Genomic DNA, 10,398 nt, shown 5'->3' with positions numbered 1-10,398 from the left:
CAAGTAACTCCCAGCATTTGCATTTTGTGTCGACCCTTGACAGTCCAGTAACTATTTTGAGTTTCTTTGAGTCTATATAAATCCTGAAGGATTCTGACAATTTAATTTTGGCTGCTGTCAATTTTTTACTTGGGGTATGCATTTTGTTTGCATTACGATTTTATCATCTGGGGTATCTTAGAAAATTGATGTTTTGTTTATGTTACCACACCTACTAGTGTGGTATGCACCAGGTTTAACAGAACTTCCCTCCCTTTCCATTCTATCCTTGCAGAAGTAAAGTTTGGCCTTCCTGACCTGTGGCACAGCTTTTGGTGATCGGTGTATCTCTTTGTTCACCCATCCTACCTTGCCTTCCAAGTCATAAATGGCCTCACACTTCTTAATCAGATTGTACCTTGCATTTATCCGTTGTATCCTCCCCAAAAATCACCCTCACCTGACCCTCAAAATCTACTTTACCCCTCCCTCCCTCGGAGCCCCTCATCCTTACCCTCCCTTGTCACCAACTATTCCTGTCCCCAACCTCCATCCGCTGCACTCACTTGTATGTTAGGCTGAGACATTGAGGGCAGGAGACACACTGAGGTGTTTGGACGTGATGGGATGTAGAGAATCAACCAGGCTGGGGTCCAGGGGTGGGAGGGATGGGTGAGGGGAACGCGATGGTATGGATAGGGTTGGTGCAGAGGTTGGGGAGTTTGATCGACATTGGTATCAGAGAGCGTTGTGTGGTGGGGTTGTGGAAGTAAGCAACCCGCCAGATGCATCAGAAGCCACGTGTCATGTCCCCAAAGCAGGTAACACCTCTCCTACTAACACGGAGGAAGATCTCAACTGCACAGTGGGTCTTGTTGATACCCTTTGATGTGACCATGCATGTCGGGTCAGCTTCTACATATCACTAGTACATAGTAAAAATGTAGAGAATTATATGACAAACTTTAGATTAAATCCTTTCATGTAGTGCAGTTAAAACTGTGACAAGTTAATGAAGGCATAGATTGGTGTGTTTTAAACAAAAACTTGCAACAAACTAAAAAGGCAAGTGGATATCTATATTACTAAAAGTCTGATCTTGACCGCTTTTGGCTTACTTTGCTGTGATTTCCAAGAGAACGCCACCACCTCGCTCAGAGCCCCCCTCTGCCTTCCTGGTCCAGAGGATTTTTCCCATCGATGAAAAATCAGAGAGATATTAATGTTTTTTTTTTAATTGCCATTCTCTCTGCTGCCCCTGCTGGAGGGAGGGGGAGGGACTATAAAACCAGGAAGTGGTGTGCCTCACTCAGTCTCTGCAAGATGGAGGAAGCCAGAGGGTCACGTCTCTCTGAGCTCTGAATAACACTGAACACATGTCTACTCAACTGTGAGTGCCCTTAATGTGGTTTGAAAATGAAAATATGGTTGTTTGAAGTAAAAAGGCACTGCCTACAAATGGTTGTTTGGGGGGTTTGGGTTGAAGTAAAAAGGCACTGCCTGCAAATGGTTGTTTGGTGGGTTTGGGGTTGAAGTGAAAAGGCACTACTTGCAAATGGCTGTTTGGGGTGTTTGGGTTGAAGTGAAAAGGCACTGCCTGCAAATGGTTGTTTGTCTAAACTTGACAACTTCCTGTTTGCACGATATTGATTTTGGGTAAAACGCTACCACTTACGGCTATGACTTTTGGCCATCTTACTCAGTCCCCCTCCGCACATCAGGTGCAGAGGATTCTTCCCCTCAATGAAAAACAAAAGTGTTATTAGTGTTTAAAATATGTTGAGAATCTCTCTCCTGTCAATCACGCCATGAAGGCCACACCTTTTCCGGTGGGAGGGAGAAGGATTATAAAACCCGGAAGTGTGGATGTGGCTCAGTCTCTGCATGATGGGGGAGGGAGAGGTCACGACTCTGTCTGAGCTGTGAATCAATTGAACACACTGAATGTCTACTGAACTGTGAGTGTGGTGTTTTGTGTGGTTTTATGGTGGTTTTTATGGTGGTTTCACCCTGCTTGAAATAGTATGAATCTGCATTTGAATGTGGTAGCCTTGCACCCTGCATGAAATGGTATGAAACTGCATTTGAATGTGGTGGTGTTGCACCCTGCATGAAATGGTGGCCTTGCACCCTGCTTAAAGTGGTAGGGAACTGAACCTGAATTTTGTGGCCTTGCACCCTGCTTGAAGTGGAATTTCAAGGAATAGCCGTGAGTCAACTGCCAGCCCACCAGCCGTGAGTGAGCTTCCAGCACATCAGGCTTGAGGGACTGTGCTGCCACCCCAAGAATCCATTTGGCCCACAATGTCCATACTAGCCCTCTAGATACCAGTAGTCCCTGCAGCCAACAACACCCATACCCCCCCCCCCCCCCCCCCCCAATGGCCACCAATATTGGAATTGGTGGAGAGGTGGAATATTGCGTTGAGGGACCAGCCCTCCCATGTGAACATAGGACCCAACGGGTCCCACTTAGTCTAGTAATATATATATTTATAATAGAGCAGGTTGTGTGCGTTTGCTGCAGAAAGTGGGGGTTTGTGGATTTGGGATTGCCAACAGTCAACATTTCTACATTGTGAATCGCACAGGATTATGAAGCTGGAGCGTGGCTGAAGACACGCAGCACATGAGCAAGGTGAAGAATGTCTGGACAATTTACGCAGGCTGGGAAAGGATTTCCAGTCGCACAGAGTAATGGCAGCCCACGGGAGATTAAACATTGTCCTCAAGAAACTGTCCGGCAATAGAGCAAAGTGAGGACAATGATACTGTCAAAGGCTAACCGGAGATTACACACGGCTGCTCTGAAGGGTGGCGCAGTGGTTAGTGCTGCTGCCTCGCAGCTTCAGAGACCTGGCTTTGTCCTGGTGCTGTCTGTCTGCAGTTTGCATGTTCTCCCTGTGGCTGCAAGGGTTTCTCCCGGATTCTATGTTCCCTCCCAAATCACAAAGACATGTTGACTGGCAGGTTAACATGACCCAAGTGTAAGTGTGAAACAGGAGATTTTATTTTTGGGAAGGTGAAGAGGAGAAGTTGTGAGAAGGATAATGGGATCATCATAGACGCATGCTTGATTGACTCAATGGGTCAAAGGGCCTGTTTCCGTGCTGGATTATTGGAAAGATGGCGAGCAAATTGTGGAATTAGTACATGGCATCCTAAGGAATGGGGTCAATTACACAACCCAGGCATCAGCATGGTGAATAGAAACATAGAAACATAGAAATTAGGTGCAGGAGTAGGCCATTCGGCCCTTCGAGCCTGCACCGCCATTCAATATGATCATGGCTGATCATCCAACTCAGTATCCCGTACCTGCCTTCTCTCCATACCCTCTGATCCCCTTAGCCACAAGGGCCACATCTAACTCCCTCTTAAATATAGCCAATGAACTGGCCTCGACTACCCTCTGTGGCAGAGAGTTCCAGAGATTCATCACTCTCTGTGTGAAAAAAGTTCTTCTCATCTCGGTTTTAAAGGATTTCCCCCTTATCCTTAAGCTGTGACCCCTTGTCCTGGACTTCCCCAACATCGGGAGCAATCTTCCTGCATCTAACCTGTCCAACCCCTTAAGAATTTTGTAAGTTTTTATAAGATCCCCTCTCAATCTCCTAAATTCTAGAGAGTATAAACCAAGTCTATCCAGTCTTTCTTCATAAGACAGTCCTGACATCCCAGGAATCAGTCTGGTGAACCTTCTCTGCACTCCCTCTATGGCAATAATGTCCTTCCTCAGATTTGGAGACCAAAACTGTACGCAATACTCCAGGTGCGGTCTCACCAAGACCCTGTACAACTGCAGTAGAACCTCCCTGCTCCTATACTCAAATCCTTTTGCTATGGACCTCCATTTCTATATCAATTTCTATATCAATTTTTGGTTAAAGGGACCAAACCTGTGCAAAATAATCCAAACGTGGCCTCACCAACATCTTGGAAAACAAGAACAAAACCTTATTATTCTTACACTCCAACCTCTTTGCAGTAAAAGCCAACAAGCCATTTGCTTCTTAACTGCTTGGACCTGACTGCTATTTTATTTTGTGATTTATGCACAAGAACAACTGGATCCCACTGAACTTCACCTACATGCAGTCTCTCTCCTTTGTAGGCAATAATCCCCCTTTAGGCTCCTCTAACCAACGTGGATTACCTCACATTTCCCTGCAGTAAAATCCATTTGCCTTTTTTTTGCCCAAATCACTTAGCCTCTCTGTATTCCCCTTGGTGGAATCACACACCATCCACCCCACCAGCCTTTGCATTCAACAGATCATTCTTTGCAATTTCAAGGTTTGCAATTTACATCATCATCTAAGTGATTCCACCACAAGATGTATGTTTCTCTCTCCCCCCCCACCCCCTCTTTCAGCATTTGCAGTGTCCATTCCCTTCATGACTTCCTGGTCCAGTTCCCACCAACCAGCCCCTCTTCTCACAATGTCACCTACTTTTCCCTTGCCAACCACATGCAATACAACACTTGTCCCTTCACCTCTTCCCTTTGCACCATTTAGGAAAACAGTCTTTCCAGATGTAACAGTGATTCACCTGCTCTTCTACCAATCTAGTGTGCTGCATTTGCTGTTCACTGTGTAGTCTCCAGAGAAACTATTTGCAGAGTGGATGATTGCATTACAGAGCACCTGCGTTCACATGGCTTTGGGACCCTGAATATCCTGCTGCCTGTCACTTAATTTCCACATCCCAGTTCACTCTGACCTATCAGTCCCTGGCCTCCTGCATTGTTGCAATGAGGCCTGATACAAGCGTGAGGAACAGCACTTCATCGTCCACCTGGGCATGTTGTACTCTCTAGACAATATTGAATTCCACTGCCTCAGGTAACTTGATTTCCCTGTCTGCAACAGTCATCCATCTGTAGTATTGGCTCAGCTTGGTCTTATTTTCCTTTGTTTTATCTCCGGGAGTTTCCAGTCTAACTCCTCCCTGCATTTTGCAATTCCCAAATTCATTTGTTGTCCTCGTACTCACTCTCTAACTGCTCCCATTTACTCATTAACCTGGTAAACATGTTGACAGGAGATACGAGGAACTGCAGATGCTGTAATCTTGAGTAAAGCACAAAGTGTTGGAGTAACTCAGCAAGTCAGCCAGCATCTCTGAAGAACGTGGACAGTCGATTGTTTGAGTCAGAACCATTCTTCAGATCAGTCTGAAGAATGGACCAGACCCCAACCAGATCCTGCATAGAGATGCTGCCTGACCTGTTGAGTTACTCCAGCACATTATGCTTTAACCATATTTACAGCTTCTCTTCAAGGTCACCCCAGCTGTATCATGTCAGAAACAATCCCTCCCTGCAACTTTGCAAGCTTCTAACAAAGTGTTATTGATCAGAAACATTGACTCTGTTTCTCTTCCTGCAGATGCGGCCTGATCTGCTGAGTGTTTCTGGCATTTTCTGCTTTTGTTTTAGACATCCATCAGATGCAGCTTATTGATATTCGTTATTAATCCTTCCTTATTGTTTATGAATTTCACAATTTAGTTTTCCTCCTGTACTACCCAATTGAAGGAAATGGAAGGTACAAAAATGTTCGTAGAATTCATTTCTTTATCTCTTGCGCTGTGTGTGAACTGATCATCGAAGGAAGTGCAAACGTGCTCTTTGCTTCATACCAACATTCCTTCCCTGATGAAACAGAGCAATTCTTTGCAGTTTTGAGCGTCAAGGTTCAAAGGTCATGGCCAATCGAACAAAATATTGGAAGAAAACAGAAAATGCTGCACTGATTAGGCTGCATCTGACCAAGGGGTTTCAACCTGGAAAATTACTGTTTCTCTTTCTGAAGGTGTTGCCTGATCCGTTGAGTGTTTCCAATATATTCTGTTTTATTTTTGAATATTTTTCGACCGGAAGAGTTACCATTGGTAACTTGGCCGATGTGTGGGGAAGGCAGGGAGCTGGTAGAGGGATGCAAATAAGTTAAACTAGTCGGCAAGAGTTTGGGAGGTGTATTATAATGTGGGAATATCCATTTAAGCAGAAAACGCAGAATATTGTTTAAATGAAGGGGACTACAGAGCACTGAAGTAGCGAGGTATTTGTGTGTGTGAAGGTGAGAAAGGCAATGTGCAGCCACAACAGCGAATGGAAGGTTAGCCTTCATGGCAAGTGGGATGAAGCGTGAACTGTACTTCACAGTTGTCCCTGTGGGAGACTGCGATCATAGGAGCACAGAAGTAGGCCAATCAGCCCATCGAGTCTATGCCACCATTCACTAGCTGCTGCACCGTCTGGTTGACGCAGTGTTGTTGCGGCTCATGTTGTAGCCCCTGGCCAACAACACTTTCTTCAGGCCGCACTTGGTCACTGTGGGGCTCCTTCATAACTTCATAGGTTCTAGGAGCAGAATTAGGCCATTTGGCCGATCAAGTCTACTCCACCATTCAATCACGGCTGATCTACCTTTCCCTCTCAACCCTATTCTCCTGCCTTCTCACCATAACCTCTGACACCCTTAGGAATCAAGAATTTATCAATGAATTCCACTGATTCACCACCCACTGACAAAAGGAATTCCTCCTAACCTCCTTTCTAAAGGTAGGTATTTTTATTCTGCTATGCCCTCTGGTTCAAGACTCATCCACTAATGGAAACATCCTCTCCACATCCACTCTATCCAGGCCTTTCATTATTCAGTAAGTTTCAACAAGGTGTCCCCTCATCCTTCAGTGAGTACAGGCCCAATGCCGTCAAACGCTCATCATATGTTAACCCAATCACCCCCGGGATGATTTTCGTAAACCTCTCAAAACGGCAGCACATCTTTCCTCAGATATGAGGGCCAAAATGATGACAAAAGGTCTTCCTGGCAGGGAAGTCCTGGCGTGGGCGCCTAGCAGGAGTGCGGGCTACACACAGTCACAGATCTTTGTGATAGTCGGAAAAACACCCTCTGGATTTGTTATTCCAGGGGCAGCCAGAAGCAGGGGGCATCTCTCTCTGGAGGTTCCTGAGGGTCAGGTCTCCTGTCACGAACCCTTCTCTGCTCCTCCCTCACACCACACCCGTCTTGCCTTTGAAACTTGTCCCAAGGGACTATTCAGCTGCCTTGTGGGTCTGCAGACAGCTTTAGAGATGCATGAACAGTGGCTGCAGGGAATACAGCCAAGGTCCATTGTCCAGTGTGTGCCAGACTCAAGATTAACCCTCACTCACTAACCAGGGCCAGATTAACCCTCACTCACTAACCAGGGCCAGATTAATCCCACTCACTAACCAGGGCCAGATTAATCTCACTCACTAACCAGGGCCAGATTAATCCCACTCACTAACCATGGCCATTTAACCATCACACTAATCAGGGTTAGATGTACCTAATTTACTAACCTGGGCTAGATTATCCCTCATAGACCAATCAAGGTCAGAGTAGCACACTCACTCACTCACTAACCAAGTGTGGATTAACCATTCACTCACTCACCAACCAGGGGTCTAGATTGACTATTGCTCATTCATTGGCCTGGGTCAGAATTAGCACAGTCATTCATTAAAATCAGGATTAACCCTTACTAACTAACCATGACCAGATTACCCCTCATTCGTTCAACAACCAGAGTCAGGGTTAAACCTCAATCATTCAATTACCAAAACCAAAACCAGCTTCAATTACTAACCTGGGCCATGATTAACCCCACACATAAAATAGACTGGGTTTAATTGACACCGAGTTATTTATCCGGACTAGCCTGGCTAGTAACCAGGGGTAGATTACACGTCCCCAGTCAGTAACCAGGGCTAGGTTGGACCCTCACGTACACATCTATCACTCATTCCCTTGTCTCCTGATCTGTATATGAACTGATCATGGGAGGAAGTGAAAACTTGCTCTTTGGTTCATACCAGCATTCCTTCCCTGATGAAACAGGGCAATTCTTTGCAGTTTTGCAGTGTCACAGTTCAAAGGTCATGGCCAACTCACCAAAACATTGGAGGAAAACAGAAAATGCTGGACAGATTGGTCAGCATCTGACCAAGGGGTTTAGACCTAGAATATGACTGTTTCTCTTTCCAAAGGTGTTGCCTGATCTGTTGAGTGTTTCCAGCATTTTCTATTTTATTTTTCAATATTTATTTGACTGGAAGGTGTTGCATTTTGGAAAGTTTAACATGGGCAGGACTTACACAGTGAATGGTAGGGCTATGGGGAGTGTTGTAGAGCAGAGGGATCTAGGAGTGTAGGTACATAGTTCCTTGAAAGTGGCATCACAGAGCGATGGGGTGGTCAAAAAGGATTTTGGCACTTTGGCCTTCATCAGTCTGGATTGAGTATAGAGGTTGGAAGGTCATGTTGCTGTTTTATAGGACATTGGTGCAGTTGTATTTAGCATATTGTGTTCAGTTCTGGGCACATGGTACAAGAAAGATATTGTCAAGTTGGAAAGGGTACAGAGAGGATTTACGAGGATGTTGCCAGGACTCGAGGGTCTGAACCTAAAGGGAGAGGTTGAGCAGACTGGGACTATTCTTTGGATCGCAGGAGGATGAGGGTGTTAATATGCAGGGGTTTGGGTACTTTGGAAATGGCAGGCACCTGTGAGAAACTGGGCTTCACTGATAGTGACAATACATTGCAAGGTGCTGGAGACCCATGTGACCTAGTTGGCTCCAGTAAGTCTGGACCTCTGAAGAAGCCCCAGGAAGCTTCTGCCCATGTGACCCACCTGTCGACACCAAGTCTGGCTTCCTAAAACAGTTTTTGATATGAAAGATAGAAACATAGAAAATAGGTGCAGGAGGAAGTCATTCGGCCCTTCGAGCCAGCACCGCCATTCATTGTGATCATGGCTGACCGTCCCCTATCAATAATCCGTGCCTGCCTTCTCCCCATATCCCTTGACTCCGCTAGCCCCTAGAGCTCTATCTATACTGCACATGCGAGTTAAACACCATTCTGCATCTTTTTCACAATGAACAGGCCACGCCTGCGAATTCCGTACCTGCTCGAGCAACAACTCTGGCCCGATTTCCGAGCCTGTCCCGAAAGCCAATCCTGGCCATAATACTGAGCCTGCCTCGAAAGACAACTCTGGACATAATTCTGAGCTTGCCTGTAAAGACAAATCTGGCCCAATTCTGTGCTTGGAACCCTAGTATTGTGCAGTTTTACATGGTTAGATGCCACAACCATTTGTGTGTTGTAAGGCCACTAGGGCCCATTCCATCCTTATCAAGGGGAATGCTACTTTCATACAACACATAAACTAAACACATGTTATCATTATCATTTGTACAAAAACAAGTGTAAATATTACCAACTTGTAGATGGTCCCATAGTCCCGTAGATGGTCCCTGAGCCCGACTTAGGCCTCGGCTTGAAGACCCAGCTTCCATGCTGCTACCAACTTCAGTGAACTGCTTACTGCCAATGGAGGCGTGGGGTGTGTTGTCGCCGCAACGATGAAGCTTTGCTCGTCATTGGTGCCTCGATTGGTCCGACAGCTTTTGCTTCCTCATCCAGGTTTTACCTGTTGAATAGGTCTTACCTGAAGAGAAGATTCGGCGGCTGGTCTTTAATGTCACCCCTGATAGCGCTGTTGATTCCCGGCACTTATAGCATGAGGGGAACTCTGGCCCCTTCCCGGTATTCTGCCACCTTCGTTTGCGAGGACTCCCTTGAATCCATACGCATGTGCTCCAGTACGTTCCACGGACATACTTTAGAATTTGAAGTCAGTTACACTGACCACTCGCACTCCCCTCCACAGAGAGGGAGATTCGTAGACAGCCCTGAACAGTTGCTGCCGCAGGCTCCTGCCTCGTGGTATGCTCACCGGCTATACCTCCGATCTCGGAGTCAGAACAAAACTGACTCCGTGTGCTCACCTCCTCCAAGAGGGAGACATCATGCAGCCCTTCTATAGGTGCTGCTGCCACGTGCCCCCGAGGAGACCCCCGGATATAAAGCTCCTCTTGCTGGAGCATATCGTGCTGGAGCATCTTCTCCATCAGGAGCTCTTTCCAGACAGCCCTGATATTCTTTTTATTGGCTCACCAGTCCCAGTTGGTATGGTGAATTTCGATGCCATGCCTGGCACCCCTGTTTCTTGGCTTCCATGCCTTGGGGTATGCTGCTCTGCAATACCTCCAACCTCAGGGTCAGAACAAAACTGCCCCGGTAAGCTCACCTCCTCCATGAAGGTGACATTATGCAGCCCTTCTACAGGTGCTGCTGCCATGGGCCCCCAAGTAGCCCCGTGCCCATGGGGTGACCCACGGATATAAAGCTCCTCCTGGAGCAAGTCGTGATGGAGCATCCTCTCCATCAGGTGCTCCATCTTTGCCAGACGTCCACAGACGTCGCTTCTAGTGGGAAGGGAATCCTCCTGGCCCGACTCATCGGAGTCCACGGGCCTTACTTTTTAATGGCTTTTCCACCCCACAGGAGT

The 10,398-nt window shown here is 46.6% G+C and overlaps 1 pseudogene; it reads right to left on the bottom strand.

Annotated features, from left to right (window-relative positions):
• Positions 1-9,111: 9,111 nt before the first annotated feature.
• On the bottom strand, positions 9,112-9,208 carry LOC116986543 (annotated as a pseudogene).
• Positions 9,209-10,398: the final 1,190 nt, after the last annotated feature.

The sequence above is a fragment of the Amblyraja radiata genome, chromosome 23 (genome assembly GCF_010909765.2).
Source record: "Amblyraja radiata isolate CabotCenter1 chromosome 23, sAmbRad1.1.pri, whole genome shotgun sequence".
In the NCBI taxonomy this organism is placed as follows: domain Eukaryota; kingdom Metazoa; phylum Chordata; class Chondrichthyes; order Rajiformes; family Rajidae; genus Amblyraja; species Amblyraja radiata.
This window is presented reverse-complemented; position numbering and strand designations above follow the sequence as displayed.